At 31.9% G+C, this 20,088-nt stretch overlaps 1 protein-coding gene across 8 annotated transcripts in view; it reads right to left on the bottom strand.

The window, feature by feature from the left end:
* The window catches only part of LOC130444656 (cytospin-A-like), a 170,514-nt gene that overhangs the window by 79,277 nt on the left and 71,149 nt on the right, over positions 1-20,088 (bottom strand). For 2 of the 8 annotated variants that reach the window (XM_056779923.1, XM_056779924.1), the window contains exon 1: positions 3,370-3,623. The exons of the other annotated variants lie outside the window; for them this stretch is intronic. The gene's annotated coding sequence lies outside the window, so the exon portion shown is untranslated. Of the gene's footprint in view, positions 1-3,369; positions 3,624-20,088 lie in introns of those variants that run through there. 8 annotated transcript variants of the gene reach the window in all.

Here is a 20,088-nt window from a genome sequence, read left to right as displayed (position 1 = left end):
GAAACTTAATAATGTACAAGAATTTCTTGCATATCTTTGCATAATCTCACAGGAATTATATATCACTAATTACGGTCTTTTTTTAATAAAACAAAAAGTTTCTTAATTGTCTAAACTGCAGTTTTGGATTACGTATAAATCTTCATAAGTTTTTTTACAGTCACCGTAACCTCTCGTCATAATTAAAATGGAAAATAATTTATGATATTTTATACACAATTAATAACAGAAAAACCAACTACTTTTTCGAAATATACACAATTTTTTAATAGTTTTAATTTCAAAACGACTGTAGATTTAGAACTATTAATTTATTTGGTCTTTACGGTTGTTTTATGATTTAATAGATTCTAAAAAGCTGAAAATATATACAGGGTGTACTATTAAAAAAATAGTTTGTTTTAGAGTAACGGTGCTTCTCTAATTGACTTATGCAGATGACCTGAATGACTTTAAAAAACATTTTTTGTAAATCATATAATGTAGGGATGATGGCTAATGTTATTTTATAACTATTGGAAATGTTTAATAATTAATAATAAAAGTTATTAATTAAATACTGCTAAGTAACAAAAATATTACTAGAATCAATCTTTTTAAAGTGCCCATTTTTGCCCAAAATGGTGTTGGATATATTGAATTGTAGGTGATAACTAGACAAATTCGGTTTTTTAGCTTTTATACAGTGTCATGCCATGAACTTATGGTGAATTCAATAAGCAAAATTTTGACTTCAAGAAACGGGGAACGTTTACCAGAGCTTCCGAAATCAGTACATACCCGCAAAAATGTATACCTATCAACATAATCAATGACCTCAAGTCGAAGACTATAAACCTGCAGACAATTTATTCAAAAGTTTATGACTGGCCAACTATCGATATGAATTGTTTAAAAAACAATATTTGGAAAATGTGTATGTATATATATTATTTGAAAAATAAAATATTAATAATTTGAGAAACGACACATCTCCAACTACAAATTTTACGTAGGTTAAGCTAGTAAAGCTAATTTTCAAGAACTGTATTAGATATATTCAGGAAATAAGTGCTTTTTACGTGCAAATTATGTGCTGTACTTTTTTTTGACCTCCTGTAGATTTTCTAGAAAAACAACAATTAGAATGCGCTGCTCATACGTGTGAAGTTGACAGAGCATTATTCGAAAAAAAAAAAATTTAAGAGAAAGATCCTTGCATAGAAATTCCGTGCTCCTCATGTGTTGAATTAAAAAAAATTATACTTACTTATTTTTTCTGAAAAAATTAAAATCTACAAATTACCGCATCGCTAGTCACTTAGCAGAAAACTATAGCTCTATCAAGGTAGCAGTGTCAAATTAGCAAAAATCAATGAAAAGTATGCAAAATTTATAGCTTTTTTGTTGCTATTTAGTTACTGAAACCTCAATTTTGTTGCTTAAGCCATTCGCAAAAAATCGCAATTAATACTAAATTCATATAAAGCTAACATAAAATTTCGATAAACCAATAAATAAATATCGAGTTAACTAGTGATCCAAAATTTGCTGCTAATTTGTTGCACACACACATACATACAGACATACGGACATCATCACGGAAATATTCAGAGAAGCTGCCTAGGACCTCAAAACGTCGAGATCTGTTGTTTCCAACAAACGGGATAAAAACAATAACTTCCCGATTTTTGAAAATTTTCAATTTTCTTAGCAAAAAGTTAAAAAAACCTTTCGGTTTTCTTTCTTTCTTCAACGATAACAAACAAACCAAGTAATTTCGACCAGACTGGCGACGCTCGACGTGGTTTTTCAAGGTTAAGAGCTGATAAGTTTTTGAAATCGACAATCAATCAAGACTTATTCCAAAAGAACCACATTTAAAAATCGATTTTGTTGCTTATTCTTTACGTCCATTTGAACATTGTTCAATGTAGCAAACTAAATCTTCTCTACATTTTTGAAGCTAGCATGTACTAGGAAACAATTTTAGTACTGATCGAAAGGATCGGCCGATTTTTAGTTCCTATTTTGTAGCTCACTCTTAAGGCTAATTTAAATATTGTTCAATGTAGCAACTAAATCTTCTCTACATTTTCAGTGCAACAAGTCGAGTTCAAGCTACCACGTGTCAAGAAAATTACTGCTAGTATAAAAAATTTGTCCAGTCTCTTTTTTTTCTAATTTTCGGTAGTACTTACTTGCAGCAACAAATTTTGGTTTATGCTAACTTTATATGAATTTAGCAGTAATTGCTAATTTGACGCTGCTATCGTGATGGAGCCGACAACTAGCTTAATAAATTATCGTAAAAAAAACAAAATAAACATATAAAGTACGTGCTCTTTATGTGCTAGTTAAATTCTTTACCCAAAATTTTTGGGCCTTTTTGGAAATAGGAAATTTTGAAGATTCTGCTCATTTGTGTCTAGTGAGGGGCGTCATTATATCAGGAATTATTTGAAATTAATCGAAATGCAAAGTGTACAAGAATTACATTACATGCTTCTAAGTGCTTTTCGCACATTCTAAATGTTGTTATTCCTAGAAAATCTGTAAGAGCACAACATTTTTAAATCCAGCCCATAACTAGAACATACAATTCCTGAATATATCTAATTCAGTTTTTCAAAATTAGCTCTGCTAGCTTAACCTAACTACAAATTTTTTAAATATCAAAATGAAAATATATTTTATTAAAATTAGCTTACCAAACTACTGTAGACACATAAAAAGTTTACTTTTTTTGGATGGTACATATATGTATTAGGTTTTTACCCCAAATTGAAACTTTTCTGACATCAATGCCAACTCACATACTTTGAACTGATGTTTATTGAACACATTCTATAACATTTATTTCTAACATTGTACTTTTACATTTTCAATAGTTTAACAAAAATATACTTTTGAAGATTTATTTGATGTTCAACACATTTTAGCCATTTATAATGATACCATGAAATATTTTTCACTATAATTTGTTGTTCAAATGTGTTTTCGAAACGGCATTAAAAATGAAATTAACACATCTATATAATACTACTTTGATTAAATTCCTTTATAATGTGGCACATTCAATCCACTTTTCTTGAGAAATATCTCAGACAGTAGAATTCTTTTTGCCCAAATATTTTCACGTAACGTTCGTGCATAATTAATATTAGAACATTTTTAAATCGAGTTTGTATTAAGTAACATAAACATACATGGGTACGAATGCAGAACCAACAAATACCAAGTTGCAATTTCAAAACAAACAACGTCACAATATTTACAACATCGCGTAAAAAAGTAGGTAGCAGAAAACAGGTATGGCAAAGATATAAGTGAGAGAGAGGAATCCTTCTTTTAAATAACAACATAAGAAATTAAATTGAAACTACTCACTCTGTAAATGTACATATAAACCCTAATCCTTATGCCTTCCACACAAAAAACACTCAGTTTCTTCGAAAGATAAATAAATTAATAACATCACAATCATATAAGCGTCAACGGAATAGTTTAACGACCACAACCACCTTGCACACACCGAGTATTATACGTTATTCGTTTGTTATTTGAAATTGTGGTATCAGCAAAATCCAGCCAGTCGAACGACCACGATGAAACGGAACGTTAAGTCGATGGTAAAAAACTCGTGGTGGGGATCGGTGCAATGTAGTGTATGTTGGGTAGACGACATCATTGAAACGGAGGTAAAGAAGTTCAATCGAAAGCAGAGACGGAACGGCCAATCAACAATAATTTAGATTATGGTATATTACGACTATATAATGGACTAAATATCTCCTAATGTGTTTTTAAAATATTTTCGAAATTTATGAGAAAAACATTTTTTCTACGACCGTGCGTTTTAACCCACTTTCCCGCACTCATTTTAGTTTTGAAAGTGTCACGTAGTTTTTTACTTCGGAGGTTATAACTATTGTTACTACAGGTAAATAAATATTTACTAAATAGTCCATCAAATGAAATTTAAACCTTTTCTAGCTTTTTGTAGCATTTTTAATTTTTTGAAAATATAAAATAATAAAGCTGGGTTTGATATCAGTTGCTATGACAACACAGGTGTGTAATTGTTACTAAAACGTCAAAGTTGTTCAAAACGTGACTGAATATGTGCAATCTTGTTCTAAATTAAACCACATTAAACCGAATCCGATACAATAATATTAATGGATTCACCCGAAGCCATTTTGAAGGCTGCAAATGAAACTAATTCCGAGCTGTTACCTTCCAAATCCAGACTAAGGTATGAGAAGCAATACAACCATTTTCTTACATGGTGCGAGGAGAAAGGGGGCAAAACTTATGAGGAAGAGGTATTTCTGGTCCTTATACTTACCAAACACTTTTGGTGCTAGCAGAGATTGCTGCATATTTACGCCTACCTAATCCGGAAAGTTATACAGGACACAATTTCAGACGTTCTTCGGCAACGTTCCTAGCAGACTTCGGCGAAGAAATAATCAGCCTAAAGCGTCTCGGTGGCTGGAAGTCTACTACTGTCGCTAAGGGCTATTTGGAGGACTCCGAGAATCAGAAGAAAAAAATATCAAATAAAATTCTCTGTACTACAAATGACTTAAAACCGTTGCCGTCACCGTCATCTTTATACGACCTGTAACCGATGCCAACCTCATCGACGTCATCTACCTTCCAGTTGAAACCAAATAACTCCACTGGACCGGCAATTCTTACTAGTCTACAGAATACAACAAATTGTGTTTTCAATATTAATATTCATAATAATTAGTACTTTTTAGTTGAAGTTTTATATATTATCATGTTTGTTGGAATAAAATAATTTTTGAAAAATGGGTCGGTGAACTTTTTTGTATATACGGTCGTAGAAAAAATAATGTTCCTAACTCATGCGTAAAGTATCTATCCCGCACTTGACCGCTTACACGAACTCCGTTCAGCGTCGTTCGGGACAACTGCAGTCGCGTGCGGGAAAGTATCACTTTCCGCACTTGTTAGGAAAATAACTATTTACATACAAATCAGATAAAACGTTTATTGTACAGATTTATTAAAAAATAATAAAAACAGGCAACAAAAAATATCTAATTAATTTTTTCTTTTTTAAAACACATAAACAAGACTTATTCACGTAACAAGTGAGTGAATTAATACTTTTTCACGAGTAGGACGGTTTGTTTTTTATTGGGTCGTCTCTGAAAAAAAACGTGAATATTATAACGAGCGTGGAAAAAATATATTATCCCCAAAAATATTACTTCTATTTTTTTCTTAATAACATAGCAAACACAAAAGTTATTTAATAAACAACAATAAACAAATTAACTTATAAAATTTTTCGGTAACGATTTTATTCGTAAAATAGCAAAGGATAAATATCCAATTGGAACATGGAGAAGAGGTCGATCACAAAGACAATTTAGAGCCAGTATGAGAAAATATATCGAAGAAAGAACAGGCGATAGACCTATTATAATGGAAGAAAGAAAAATATTTTGTTTCTGCTCTTCCATGTACGATATCAATATACTGAGCAAATGTAGTACCAAGACCTTTGTAAGTTGCAGATCTTTTAAGTACAATATTAAAAATGCGATAATTAATATAGATGGTGTTAAGTTTCATAGAATAAGGTATTACATTTGAAAATGTTAAGAGGAAGTACAGGTTCGAGTCGTTTAGATTAGAGTGAGTGACAATCACTAATCTTAAGTATATAAAAATTACTTTATAAAAAATTATCCTCAAATTCCCAACAAGTGGAAGCAACAAAATAGAGATACTATGATTTATGAGTAAATAGTAACCTTATAAACAACTATAATTGACGAGAGAATATATAGGTTAACACTAAGGTGACTGAGTTTCAAAATAAAAAAATTCTAATCGAAATCAAATGATACAAGAATATCATTAGAAAAGTTTGAAAATATTTTAGGCATTGTAGGAACAAATTTATCATAATATACTGAGAAAGTACTACAAAGAGGTAACCTAGTTTATTAACCTCTTACATTATATTTTTGCTTTTAAGTCCATCTCTGTAATTCAACATAAACTCTCAGACTTAACATCCTTATAAAGAACGGATCGGCTGTATTCTGCCGTCTGCTATTGTATGAATCTAGATTTGTTCTGTTTCTTCCCTCTTCAATGGCTTCAAGGAGCCATTTATTCCATTGAAAACCTTTTCCACCATTAATTCAATGCCGAAAAAGATTTTTTTATACTCACAGATCAAGATAGAGAGAATACTAATTAAAAATCTTAAATTGAAATCGAAAAGGACATATAGTTAATTTATTATTCAAAACCCCTTTCTGTACTGCCAACCAAAACTTTCTTCATTTCGACAAGATTTACATAATGATCCACACCTTTATTTTTTGTCCAACCTCCTAACCGATGTAATATAATAAATGTAATCATTGTGACTAGTTGAATTTATCTTTTAAATTCAATATTGTTCCTTAGAAGAATGTATTTGAGTTGTACGTCTGCATCTAAATTCAAATCCTTTCAATCCGACCGTCCAAAATTACTTTTCTAAGAAATTTCCAAATCTTATTTCATATAAACCCAGGATCGCTAGACCTTTCTATGCTAAAATTAGATACCGTGTAGGCGAATTAAATCTCTACCTTCCTGAATGCCTTCTTAAATGGGCCATGGGCAATAAAAAGCATCAAATTCATTACCCAGCGTACTATCAAAACTTTGTACATAGCTACACAAACGCATCCAAATTTCAAGAGGATTCGGGTGTCGTTATTATCACACCCACCTCCAAACATATGTCCAAAGATCCTCCTAGCCCATCTACTTTATCTGCTGAATCTTTACAATATATGGAGCTACACACATCGCTGCTTCGTCAGACGCACCCAATCATCTCATACTCACTGATTCACTTAGCTCAATCCAAACTCTTCAAAAAATTCACACTACAAATTCCTTGGTAATGAAAATTGGTCAGTAACATCTATACCTATAAATACAGGGTCATCCACGGGAACCGGATGTTTTTGATGTGGGAGGGAGGGGCAGTTTAATATCCATTATATTTTGCCATATACAGATAGTTTCAACTCGTCCTGTATATAGAAATTTTTAATGAAAAGCGAGAACTGTGAATAATATTCTGTGTTGGTAACTACAGGGTGTTTAGCCATCGGGAAATCGGGAAATTGCGGGAAAAAAGCGGGAATTTTTTGGCAGCGGGAAAAGACGGGAAAACAACGGGATTTTTTTTCGAGATCGGGAATTTTCGGAGAAATGCACAGAAAGTTGTAGTTTCAATACATAATTTGCTTCCTGCTAGCAAAATTGATATAGAATTTTCAACTAAGAGCGCATTGAAGAATGCTAAAATCAAGCCCTCTGGTGAATTATTGACTAAATTCATGATTGATTGTAAGAATTGTTTCGTTAAAATTATTAAAAAAATTCAAGAACGATCACCTCTATTGTATAAACTTACAAAGTACATAACTTGTGTGAATCCAAATTTAATCGCACATCAATCCAACGTAGCTCTACAGCGACTTGACTCTTGCTTGGCTGTTCTGGTTGACACGAACAAGTTGATTTCTGGCTCGACGGCTGACAAAATAAAAAAAGAGTATCGAGATATTCTACAATTTTCTAACACCATTCAATCCATGAAGATATATAATCGAAGTGTAAAAAGGCTTGATAAATTTTGGATAGAATTGATAGAAGATTCCGGTTTGACCTGCCCGAACTTGATTAATTTTCTAGAAATAATTTTCATTTTATCTCATGGAAATGCAGCAGTTGAGCGCGGATTTTCCGTAAACAAAGAGGCAATCGTTGTAAATCAGGCGGAAAACAGTCTAGTTGCCTTGCGCATCATTTATGATGCAGTTACTGCGGCAGGGGGCATCAAACACGTATCTATCACATCTAAAATGATGTTGAACGTGCGAATGGCACATAGTAGATATGTGGAGTTCTGTCAGAATAAAAAAATGAACATGCACAAAGACAAAAGGAGTCTAATGAAAGAAAAAGAAAAGCAGAAGAAGTTAAAGAATTGAAAGCAAAACGAAAGAACTTGTTAGAACAAACATCAGCTTTAAATGACCAAATCAAAAATTTAGAAAAGAATAAATAAATGAACCTATTATGATTCTCTATTAATATAAGTAGTCATTAATTCAATAATATATTTTGTTATGAGTAACTAATATGTATCATTCTTTATGAAAAAACAATAAAAAAGCGATAATTATTTTTTTTGTATTGAATGCTATTGTTTATTGAATATTACTAAAAATTGGTTTACTAATATCGGGAAAATTAGAAAAAGTTGTCGGGAAAAAGCGGGAAAACTGCGGGAATTGAGATGCACGTCAGGTCTAGACACCCTGTAACTAAGATGATTCAGCGTCATCTAACATGGTCAGTTCACAGCAATTGGGATAGTAATTTTAGTTAGGAGATCAAAATGGGATTTCCTTGAAATACTTTTCCTTTTATTACCAAAATGGGACAGTTATAAAAAAAATTCTTCACATATAAGTACTTCTACTTTTTGTGTTTTAAGTAAATTTTATTTTGTTCGTGAAATTCCTTATTATGCATATTTCATCACTCACGGATTAAAACGTTAGTTTCATCACATGTATTATAAATATCCAGTCTACAACTAATGCAGGTAAGAAATACATTTTCTAATTTCTCACGGCGGAAATGGTATGCAACCTCTTGACGAAATAAGTAAGAAAAAACTGGCAGTTAGTTTCAACCGTGATAATTTTAAAAAGTAAGATTCTTATTCTCTTTTTATGAGTTAACCTCGATAGGAGATTGCACCTCGTGTTGATGAAGTAGAAAAGAAAAAGCACGCCGAGAAATCTTATTATTTAGTACGGGCACAAGCCTAAAATATTAACTATATGAGAAATAGATTTAACATTTTTAAGCAACGCGAATTAAATATATGATTCCAAAAACTGTGCGAATGCAAATGAATGTTTTTTAAAACTGAGACAGTTATCTACATCGAAACAATCTTGCATTTCATTTAAAAAGATTTCTTTTGGAAGTATTAATAAAATTTGAATATTTTAAGTATGTGAACATCTGGTAAGAAAAAAAGAACAAAAGCTAAGGGATAATCAGAGAGCAAGATAAACAAGACGAAATGAAGTATAGACAAAAAGATAGGAAGGTAAAGGTAAATCGATGACTGAAAAGACATATAGATAGAAGACATATAAGAACACAGCTTAATTTATACGAGGGCTGTTTGTTGGAAAAATGACTTTTAGAAGAAAAATACACCACTATATTTTTCTACAGTCAGGCATGTTTCCAATGTTCACGAAATAAGTGGATGTATCGCATCAGTTGCAGACTGTCAGCAAATATGAGGTCCTCCTGTATATTTCTTTAGCTTCATTAGGTTTAAAAAGTGATGAACCATGAACTGAATTCTCCTCAAAGTATTGATACAAATTGGGTCTGCAATGCATCTATATTTTGAGTATTTCAAAAAAAAGACGATGGATAGTAGCAGTAGTATGTAATGTAATGTAATTGACACAATAGTAACTTTATATTATAGTAATGCAAAAATAACGACTTATTTTCATTTTAGTGTTTAAATTTTTTTAAACTACGCGTTTTCTCCTCCAAGCAACAGATAGTAATCTGGGGGAACTAGATAAGATGAATATGACAGATGAGGTAATGAATCGTAACGAAATTGGGCTCATTGGCATGATGGGACAAAACTTTTTTCCATAACAAATCCGGTCTTTTATACACTGGAAATTAAAATGTGTTAGTAAACAACATATTACTGACCAGTTGTTTCCAAATATTCAATAAAGATTACGTCTATGGAATCTCCAAAATCTGCGTCCGTTACCTTATTGGCCGGCAAAAATGGTTTTAGCACGTGCCTCGGACTTCATTGCTTCGATTGTAATTTTGTTTCTGAGGTAAAACTTCGCTTCTTCTCTTGTAGTATATGGAGACAAATATATGAACATTCTTCCGATTTTTTAATGTGAGCATTAAGCAATCGCGACACGTACTTTGTACATCGTTTTTCATATAAATGGTTTCTTGCAAAATATTGCATATGTACGTTCATTCGAGGAAATCTAAGTACAAAGATACGGATTTTATCAACCATTCCTAGAATGGTTAGAGGACCTAAATGACGGTCCACGATGTTCCGCACCGAGAACTTTCAGGATAAAATAAACGTGATTATCATGGGTTTCTTTAATAGTTCTGCCACGTAAAACAAAATGTTTAACACCTGAAATTTTAGTATTAAAACTAGTATATATGTCAGATTTATGTCAAATTTTGACATGTGACATTAGAAACATAGAGGAAACTAACAATATAATCACCAAAGCGAAATTATCAACCTTTAAAAAGATACTCTTCCGTTAAACCATCCTCATAAGTCCATATTTATTATTTGTAATAATTGTATAGATTTATTTTGTAGTGAATAAATTTTCAGAACGTCCAAATAGTTTTCTTATTTCTATATTTTGTATTTGGATTTAAAAAACTTGAAATTTTTACAATTAAAAGCATGGTTTGTTAACGCCTGACTTTTGATCTATAATCCGAATAATGTGATGTTTGTCCTAATAAACAGTATAAAAAATTATAACGAACTTTATATATATAATGTCAATTTTTCTTTGTTTTCCATTTTTTTTCTATTTTAGACTATTGTAAGACAAGTCACTTACATAAATTGGAAATAAATGTGAAATACTTTGACGTTTATTTATTTATTTATTTTAACGTTTCTCATTGTTGCTTAAAACACTGTTGAGTACTGTTTATTTTATTTTATAAAAGCTGTGATTGAATTAGAGTTCAAAACAAGTTTTGTATTTTGTCCAGTTTCAATACTAACAAATAACGTCTTAAATAAAAAACCAAACAATTTTATAGAAAAAGTTTCAGATTACAAAGCCGATTTATGTTTATGTCATACTGTGTTAATAGATGGGCTTCAAAGATAAAATATGGTTGACAAAACGTCCCTAGTTATTTAATGATATTCGATACCTCTTTTTCTTCAAAATCAATAATTTTCATTCAAATAAAAGCAAAATCACTTTCCCGTTATCGAATCTTCTACTTCCGTTTCCTACCCGAATTCAGTACGTAGGAACGAAGGTGTATGTATTATAGTAATTGCCGTAACAACGTTGCTTTCGCGATATGAACAAAAGTAGAATCGCAATAACACAGAGTTGGATTCAGTACAACTTGTCTAATTCAACTTTGTGAGATAGCAAAGAGATAAAATAATGATTGTTCGAAATCTTGGACATATCGTAAGGATATGCGTACGTAAAAAAGGATGACTTCGCATGTTCACCCTACAGAGCTGGGTGTACCGGGATTATGGGTGACATACCCTACCGAGACTTGAATTCTCTGTAACTGTGAAGCCTCTGCGCCACCAATTCATCCATTTAATCTTCCTCTCTATTATTTCAACTATTTTCCAACTCGAAGTCTCCCGTTTCTACACACAAGAGCCGATCGATGTGCACTAGGCTCTAGAGCTTGCAAATATGTGTATATTGTCGAATCGGTACGGACTTTGATATTTCTTCTACTTTCCAACTTTTGTCGAAGTCTTCCGATCGATACCGCAGATCGATACATATCAATATAAATAAATACAAATATTTCCAACTTTCTCCTCTATTACCTAGAGTTTTAGATTAGAAGACGTACGTTTTTTTCATTGAATTTTAGCTGGAGGTAAACAATTCGAGCACTCAATTTAAGTTTCCTTGTATTTAATGAATAATTCAACTAATTGTAATAATAAAAATTCATTCATTTTTAGACAAATACACACATCAGTTACTGTGACATATTGGTATGTCTAAATAGGTATTTGAAGACCTTTAGAATAATGTGATACAACATATTTCCATTTAGAAATATTAGCGATCAAGTTAACACGCTCCCATAGATGACGTGAAAAATAAAAAGGTTTCCTTACGAATAGCCTGTCTAAAAATAAATATCGACGGGTTTCAGGATTTTTCCTTAAAGTTGCCGGTTTACGGAATAACGATTTTTTTCCATCATACTGTATATGCAAGATCCGTATTAAAATAATTTAAAAATTGATAAAAAAAGTAATAAAAAGTAAGTATTAAAAGCATTTATTATTATATAAAATAATTTTTTTAGAATCTTATGTTAACAGCTAAAATTTAAAAAAAATATGTAGCAAGATGATTATTTATATTATTTGAAATAAAAATATAACCAATACATAAGCATTGATGATACACGATTGTATAACATTATTAAAGAACAACCAAAAATAAATTTTCATTCTTCATTCATCTTTGCGTTATTGAGCTTTTGTAGCAGCATATTTGTATAATCACTCATCAAGTGACTCTTTGAAAATAGTTCATAAAAACAATCAAGTTTGACCGAACATCTGTTAGTGTGCGTTCACATTGGCAACGCTCAAGCGGTGAGCGTCGAGCGATGCCGCTGCAGCGGTGTTAAAAATAATATTTATGGCTATAGACTTTAAATGAATGTAATTGCACCACAACAACGCATCGCGCCGTTCGAGCTTCGACCTTGTTCGTTTTTTGAGCAGTATGGAGTCGAAGAGCGTAGTTGTATTCTTTTGAAGGCGATGCTTGATTTTTCCCAGAATGTAATCAAACGTTTCCACTGACATTCTCAAAAACTGAAAAAATCTTGCGAAGTTCATGATAAAGGTGATGAAATTCGCCATAAGGAAGTCTATTTCTATTAAGTTCATGAACGCCTTGTATTTTTTTGCTTTTCTTTAAAATTAGCCTTCGTAGTCGTGTACTTTCTATAAGTAATAATCGTTTGGATAGCGAATTCATTACATCCTTACCTAAGCTCACCGCTTGAGCGTCGCCAATGTGTACGCACCCTTAGTTTAGCCATAATAATTGCCTTGTCCTCTCGAAGTTGTGAAATTTTTGGGGAAAAACTATCAATATCGCCGTACCAAATAAATTTAGTATTGCTAGTTGATTGTGCATCATGCATCAAGATATTGACATCATTTAAGGAATCCGTGCTATTCAATTCAAAAGATATGGAGGTATCAGAATCTTTATAATCTGTGTCACAGTTATCGTCACTGTCATTGTAAGGATCCACCTGCATATCGTGAAAATACCAAGCTCGTCTTCCAATTCTCTGTCAAGCAGTGGTCTATAAATTCGTATGATTTATGTTGGAACAAACACATCCTACAGGGGTATATATGTCCCAATCCAACAGAAAAAGATTAAATAATGCATAAAAATCATTTTATTCTTACATAAATGTTACATACAATTTATCTTTCCTTCAGTAATTAGAAACACGCATAATTTCTACTAAAACACATAGAACAAATAAGTTTTACTTGCATGTGCGAAGAGCATGTTTACATATATGAACCTTTACCAAGTTTGAAATAGTTACGTGATATTAATCGAAGCCATTGTCGTGAAATACTAACCACAGACTACTGTTTAGTCCTATTCCAGCGCTCTAAAAGTTGGATTGGAATCTTGACGTTAGAATAATAGGTTGGTTTTTATTATACAAGGGTCGTTTTTTTTGAGCCTCCGATAGGCTATACATACAAGACAAATCATATAAAACAATAATTTTATTACCAAAAGATTGGCACAATTACGGTTACTTTTCGACATAATCACCGAAGAGATTGAGAAATTTGCCATATCTGTGGACAAGCTTTTCAATCCCCTTTTCAAAGAAAGTTGTCGCCAATGAATTCAAGTAGAAACAGACCCTAAAACTTCTGGAAATTCCGTAGACAAAGCAGTAATGGCGAATCTGCGGTTTTCTCCAACCATTCTGTCAACTTGTTGAACCAAGTCATCTGAAACGATAGATTCGCGTCCTTGGCCCCCTTCTTCATGCACATCATTACGGCTATCTTTAAACTTTCGACACCATTCACGCATAACACCATCACTCATGAAGTTTTTCCCATATACACGATTCATTCTTCGATGGATTTCTGCCGCAATATCGCCTTCAGCTTGTAGAAAACGAATCACACTTCGCAATGCAGACTTGGCGGGAGCATCAATAATGGCGTGGAGTTGAAGCTATGAAGTGATAATTTACAATTGCTTTATTTCTTGGGTTCAATGAGTCAAATTAAATTGTGAACGCGAATAATTTAAATTCCATATTTCAACAAAAGTTGTTGATGGTGAATATAAAATAAAAGTTCGAGTCAATTTTCCTAAAGAAACTTAACTAAATACTATCATCACTACATGACAAAAGCGAATTTTAGACAAAAAATTTTTGAAAAAAAAAATAATCTATATAAAATTCCAATATAAAAAATCTGTCATAAAATAGGATGCAGCCGAAGGCGGCAGAACCTAAACAGTGCGCCCACATAATCCCACAACAAAATCATTTTTTGTTGTTGTGAGGATAATTACAATGTATTTCATAGTGATTATTTATGCAAATGTACAAATTGAATAACAAGAGTTCAATAAATAATGTTTTTTAAGCGTCAAGGTTTCTATATTCGACCGACAACGCTCTACCACAGAGAGATCTCAATAAATGATTCATTTTGATATATTTAGTTGCTGAGGTATATGGGGTGTTCAAAACTAAATCAAAATAAAAAATTTGCAATAAAACAAGAACACCTTCAAATTTTTTTTTCAAATTTGATGACCACTATGCTACTTAATAAAGTAATATTTTGACATAACCAAACTTTGGAAAAATTTAACCAGTAGCGCACTGTTAGGGTTAGTTGTCACTTTATCCCCCTATTTTTTACGCCACTGGAGCAAATTCTTCTTTCAATTTTGTTTTAAATTACCTAATTATTTTTATTTGAAAAACTAATAACCTTTTATGGAGCAAAATTGAACGGTAATTAAATACTACTCAATATTTCTAAATTATAATCAAGTAGGCACGTGTCATATTTTTTCACTCTGTTGTATGAAAAGTTTTAAAAGAACAAGTTTTACATCCATATAAAAGTGTCGTGATCGAAATTTTACGAAATATGTGTTGTATACCGACGAGGCAAGATTTACTAGGGAAGGAATTTTCAACTCTAGAAATAGTCACGTTTGGGATGAGGAAAATCCGCACTTTGCTCGTGGAAGGGGATTTCAGCATAAATATTCGGTTAATGTGTGGGTGGGTATGGTTGAATATTGCTTAAACGGGCCTTACATTTTAGCCAATAAATTAAATGGAGCGCGCTTTCTGGAAGAGATGTATCTTTAAATATTAGACAACACATGTGGTTTCAACACGATGAAGCATCTGTTCATTTTGCTGCAGCGGTAAGAAATTACTTAAACAGACGTTTTAGATTGATTGGTCGAGGTGGACCCAATTGTTGGCCTCCAAGATCACCTGACTTAAATTCTATCGGTGGGGCTATATGATGTCCTCAATGTAGAAAACAATCATCGAATTTGAACAAGATCTAATAGCTAGAATTCAAGCTGCGGCAGAAATCATTAAATCCTATCCAGATTTATTCTCACAGAGACCTTTTTCAATGACAAAACGGTGTAATAAGTGTATTGAAGTAAGCGGCCAATAGTTTGAACAACTACTGTAACTTTATCAATTTTTTTATTGTTGTAATACAATATTGTTTAAATTTAATTTGTGCTATGATTATTTTTATTTTTATTGCCAATTTTGTTATTATTGTAATACATTTTTGTTTGATATCGAGATTATGAATAATTTTTATCTGTTTTGAACTACTTAGGCTTAATCATTATTTGAAATTAAATGAATAATTAATTAATTTGTAAATTACTTACGTCCTAGCAAACTTTTGTTTAGAGGTAAATTTCTACAATACCGTTTATTTTAGCTCCATAAAAGATTATTAGTTTTTTAACTAAAAATGATCAGGCAATTTAAAACAAAATTAAAAAAAAATTTGCACCAGTAAAAAATAGGTGGAAAAAAGTGACAACTAACCCTGACAGCGCGCCACTGGTTAAATTTTTACAAAGTTTGTTTATGTCAAAATATTACTTTATTAAGGAGAATATTGGCATCAAATTTGAAAAAAAAAATTTAAAGGCGTTCTTGATTTATGGCAAATTTTTGATTTAAAATCTTGAACTCTCTATATCTCAGCAACTAGGCCTCGTAAGGGTTCGTATTCCTATATCAAAATGAATCATTCATTGAGATCTCTCTCTGGTAGAGCCCTGAATATCGGACTAAATTAAAACTTAATGTTATGGTGGTTTTTCTATGGTTATAATAGCATTTGAATAATTATGTTTTTAACAACTGAAAAATAATATGGAAAATTGAATTTATTACACTACAATGGGAGGCCTACATCAGGTATATTGAGAGAATGTGCCTTAAAATAAAATAAATAACCGTTGAAATTAGAGAAATCTTAAATGAAGAGATTATCACCAGATTTATAAAATCGTAGCGATTACGATGAAAAATATTAGTGAAGTTAAAAAAATAACAGAATGTAAACCCTTAGAAGAAGACAAAATTGAAGTGGTTAGAACGTGGATTGACTCATTATAATGAATTTTTCGCATTGAATACTAATACATCTAAGGATAAACAATTGAAATATATAAAAAAATCAGTAATTTATTTTGTAAACCCCAATAATTGTGTTTATGCCCAACAAAACAATATTGGTTATTGTTTAACGTTAAAAAAATGTAATTTATTGATAATATGTTCGAAAAACGAGGTCACACACCTACCTCAATACTATGTACATAGGCAAAATTAGGAAAATTTAAACAAATTCCAAAGCTACGAAGAGATTAGAAAAAAATTATAAAGTTAGACAGCAGCCAAAAGATATTTGTATTGATTCAACTTAAACGTAAATTTTTACATCTTCAAGAGAATTCACTAGTAGATTCAAACCTTAAATTATGTCTGTCATATGTTGTGCATAAGTCAGGTTAAAAGTAGATTGATTTGACAATGATAATACCCGTACTTGAAGATTATATCTAAGATCAACATAAGACTTATGATTGCAGCTGTCCCGGACGTATTTTAATATAAATCCTCATTTTTGCTTTCAAAGTAAGTTACTTCAGAGCAAATACAAGCAAATAATACATGCTAATGCTTATCCACTTTTCTATACTTGTATCTTCAGCTAGAATAGTCTTCATATCGTGAGAGAATTACTTTTTATGGATTCGATGAATTAATTGTGCGATATCCGAAGCGAAAATCTTAAAACCGATTTCTCAAAAGCTCCTCCCATAATTTGTGCGAATTTTGGATACGTTATTCAGGAACTTCTGATCTACTTTTTTGCCAAAAGGCAGCTAACTAGAATGCCCCGTTCGGATAATTCGGCCTCGCAAGGAAAAGTAAAATGGGCTTTCACTCCTTTTGAAAACATTGCCTTTCTTATGCATATGTGTCATTGTTTATTGAATTTTTACACTTTTTAAAAATATAGTGGAAACTCGATTAACCGGACTAATTGTTGTCGTTAGGGATTCGGATAATCGAAAGTGCGGATAATTGAATGTATGAAGAAAAGCGTGTTTTGTGAATTAAAATAAATTTAATAATAGTAATATTTATTAATAAATAATATTATTAATCAAAAATAATTATAATTTAATAATAAGTTTAATTTGGTTAAAAATATTTGATAACTGGCATTTCTGCTATATCACGAATTCGTTTCAGCCGTAGTAAACTCATAGTATCAATCATTGTTTGTTTTTCAAACAATTTGAGAGTTGTTTCCAGAGTCGAAGTGCTTCATCATGAGATGGCCCTACATCATTTTCCACGTCTAGATTTTCTTCTGTTTCCTCTCCTTGCATTTTCTGCTGTTCATTTATTTGCAATATGTTTGAACTGCAATGCTTTTTCACAAAGTAAAGGGCGAGATATCGGTTGCCCAGTTGACCGTTTTTGTAAAAACCAACAATACAAATCGTCTTCTAAATGTTCGTTTTTCGATTTTTACATAAATTTCCGCTGTTTACTCCGATCTTCACTATCTAATTTGCAGGTGTACAACAAAATTGAATCGGTATTCTTAAAAATCTTCTCAATATTACTTAATTATTTACTTGGTCGCAGTTGATAGTCCGTTCAATAAAATTAATTTGTTTGTCAGTCAATTCCGCTTCTAAACATCTATAATTAAACTGGAAGAAGATATCAGAAATCAACAACAGGGTTTAAAGTCAGCCCTCAATTTGGTAAAAAATAGTTTTTGAAAAAGTTACTACATATTTCCTGCTTCAAAAACTTGGAAATTAGAATGCAAAACTATAAAAAACCTTCAGTATCCCATAAGAAGCATGTTGGAAATCATTATTTCGTAGATATTGAAATTGACGTCAAAGTAGAATCAAGAGGATAAACTGGGCACATTTTTTCTTATGAAGCGATGAGTAGGATCCTTATGAAGATCGATAAAAATGTTATTATTAATTTTGCATGCACATTTGATTGAATCAGTGTGGCTAATCCGCTACTGTGTAAATTAAATTTATTATCATAACTATTTGTGCTTATTAGTATTTATTAAATCATTATGATTCATGTATGAGAAATAACTAGAGCAACCTTGAGGAAATCTGTGAGTGACTGTCGTTTATATTAGACTATGAAATATTGTCTGGTTTTGTATTATTTACCTGAAACCTGATGTAGGATATTTCCACATTTTGCGTTTATTTACAGAAACATGACATTAATCGATCAATAAGTTCAATAAAAGTAAACCATACATTCATCGTTTGATATAATCGTTAGTTTGTAGTAAGATAATAAGGATAATACTCTTATTATATTTAACCGTCCTTGGAATTTTAAGGGTACACTAAAAATTAGGTATTAGTTTTTTCACGACGAATTATTCTTTAAGTAATTATTTAGAAAAATTTTGACACATTTGCATCTCATGGGTTTTTCATTTAATTAAGTTTGTTATGTTATGAATATTCCGTACTCGATCTAAACAACATGGTTGTCAAAGCACATATATACGAGGGTTGTCTGGAAATTTCCAGAAGATGGTCAGCATTTATCAATATAAGTTGGGAAATATATCTACGAATGCTTAAGAGGTTCTAAGTAAAATTCGATGCCCAGTTTCTGTTTGACAATCGTATACGTAAGTCGCTGTGAAGATTGTTCTGAAAATCGAAAAAATTGAGTCATTTATATTTGACATAAAAGCAGTAGGATTTTCAAAAACACTCTATACGTAGGGTCGGTAATTAAAGATCGTAAAATTTTGGCCATCTAAATTCAAACGTGGCAGTATCATATTAACTTGAGCGTTTGAGACGGCCAGAAATTACGATAACCAGAGGTATAATCGGAAAAGTTAACCAGATGGTAATGGACGATTGTCGGATTGAGGTTAGACGCTCTTGGCATATCAAAAGAACGCTTTTGTCATGTACTAACTGAAAAATTATGCATACGTAAGCTATCCGTAGGTTGATTGGACATTTATTCACTTTGGTCACTTTGGTGCATTCGTTTAAACATTTTCTATGTCGTATTGAAGCGATTTAAGCAAAATGAGTTTTTTGCATCGCTCTATAACTGGATTCACGACTACACTATTAAAACGACAAAAAACCATAAAGACAGTGGACAGCGAGGGCGAGCGAGCTTTGAGAAGGGTAAAGGCGATTTCACTGCCCGGTAAAATGATGGCGACCTTTTTTGAGCAAGGTAAGGTTAAATCCAAATCGTCCAAAAATATTAGTAAACTACATGTGGGAATGTAAACTGGCCGACCGCTGAACGGCGCCGGAAAGTAGTGGCGTACGTGACTCAATACACTCTTGCACATGCACCGTCCATTCCAGTCCACTACTCGGTGAAATAAACTGGTTTAGTTTACATATTAACTTGACTGTCAACGAAAGTTAGAGACGGCTAAAAACTACGACAACCAGAGATATCATCGGAAAAGTTTACCAAATGGTAATGGACGACTATAGGATTGAGGTTAGAGAGATAGAAGAGGCTATCGGCATATCAAAGGAACTAATTTGTCATGTACTGAAA

This window comes from Diorhabda sublineata, chromosome 5, assembly GCF_026230105.1.
Source record: "Diorhabda sublineata isolate icDioSubl1.1 chromosome 5, icDioSubl1.1, whole genome shotgun sequence".
In the NCBI taxonomy this organism is placed as follows: Eukaryota; Metazoa; Arthropoda; class Insecta; order Coleoptera; family Chrysomelidae; genus Diorhabda; species Diorhabda sublineata.
The sequence above is the reverse complement of the archived record's forward strand: the minus strand, read 5'-3'. Positions and strand labels throughout refer to the sequence as shown.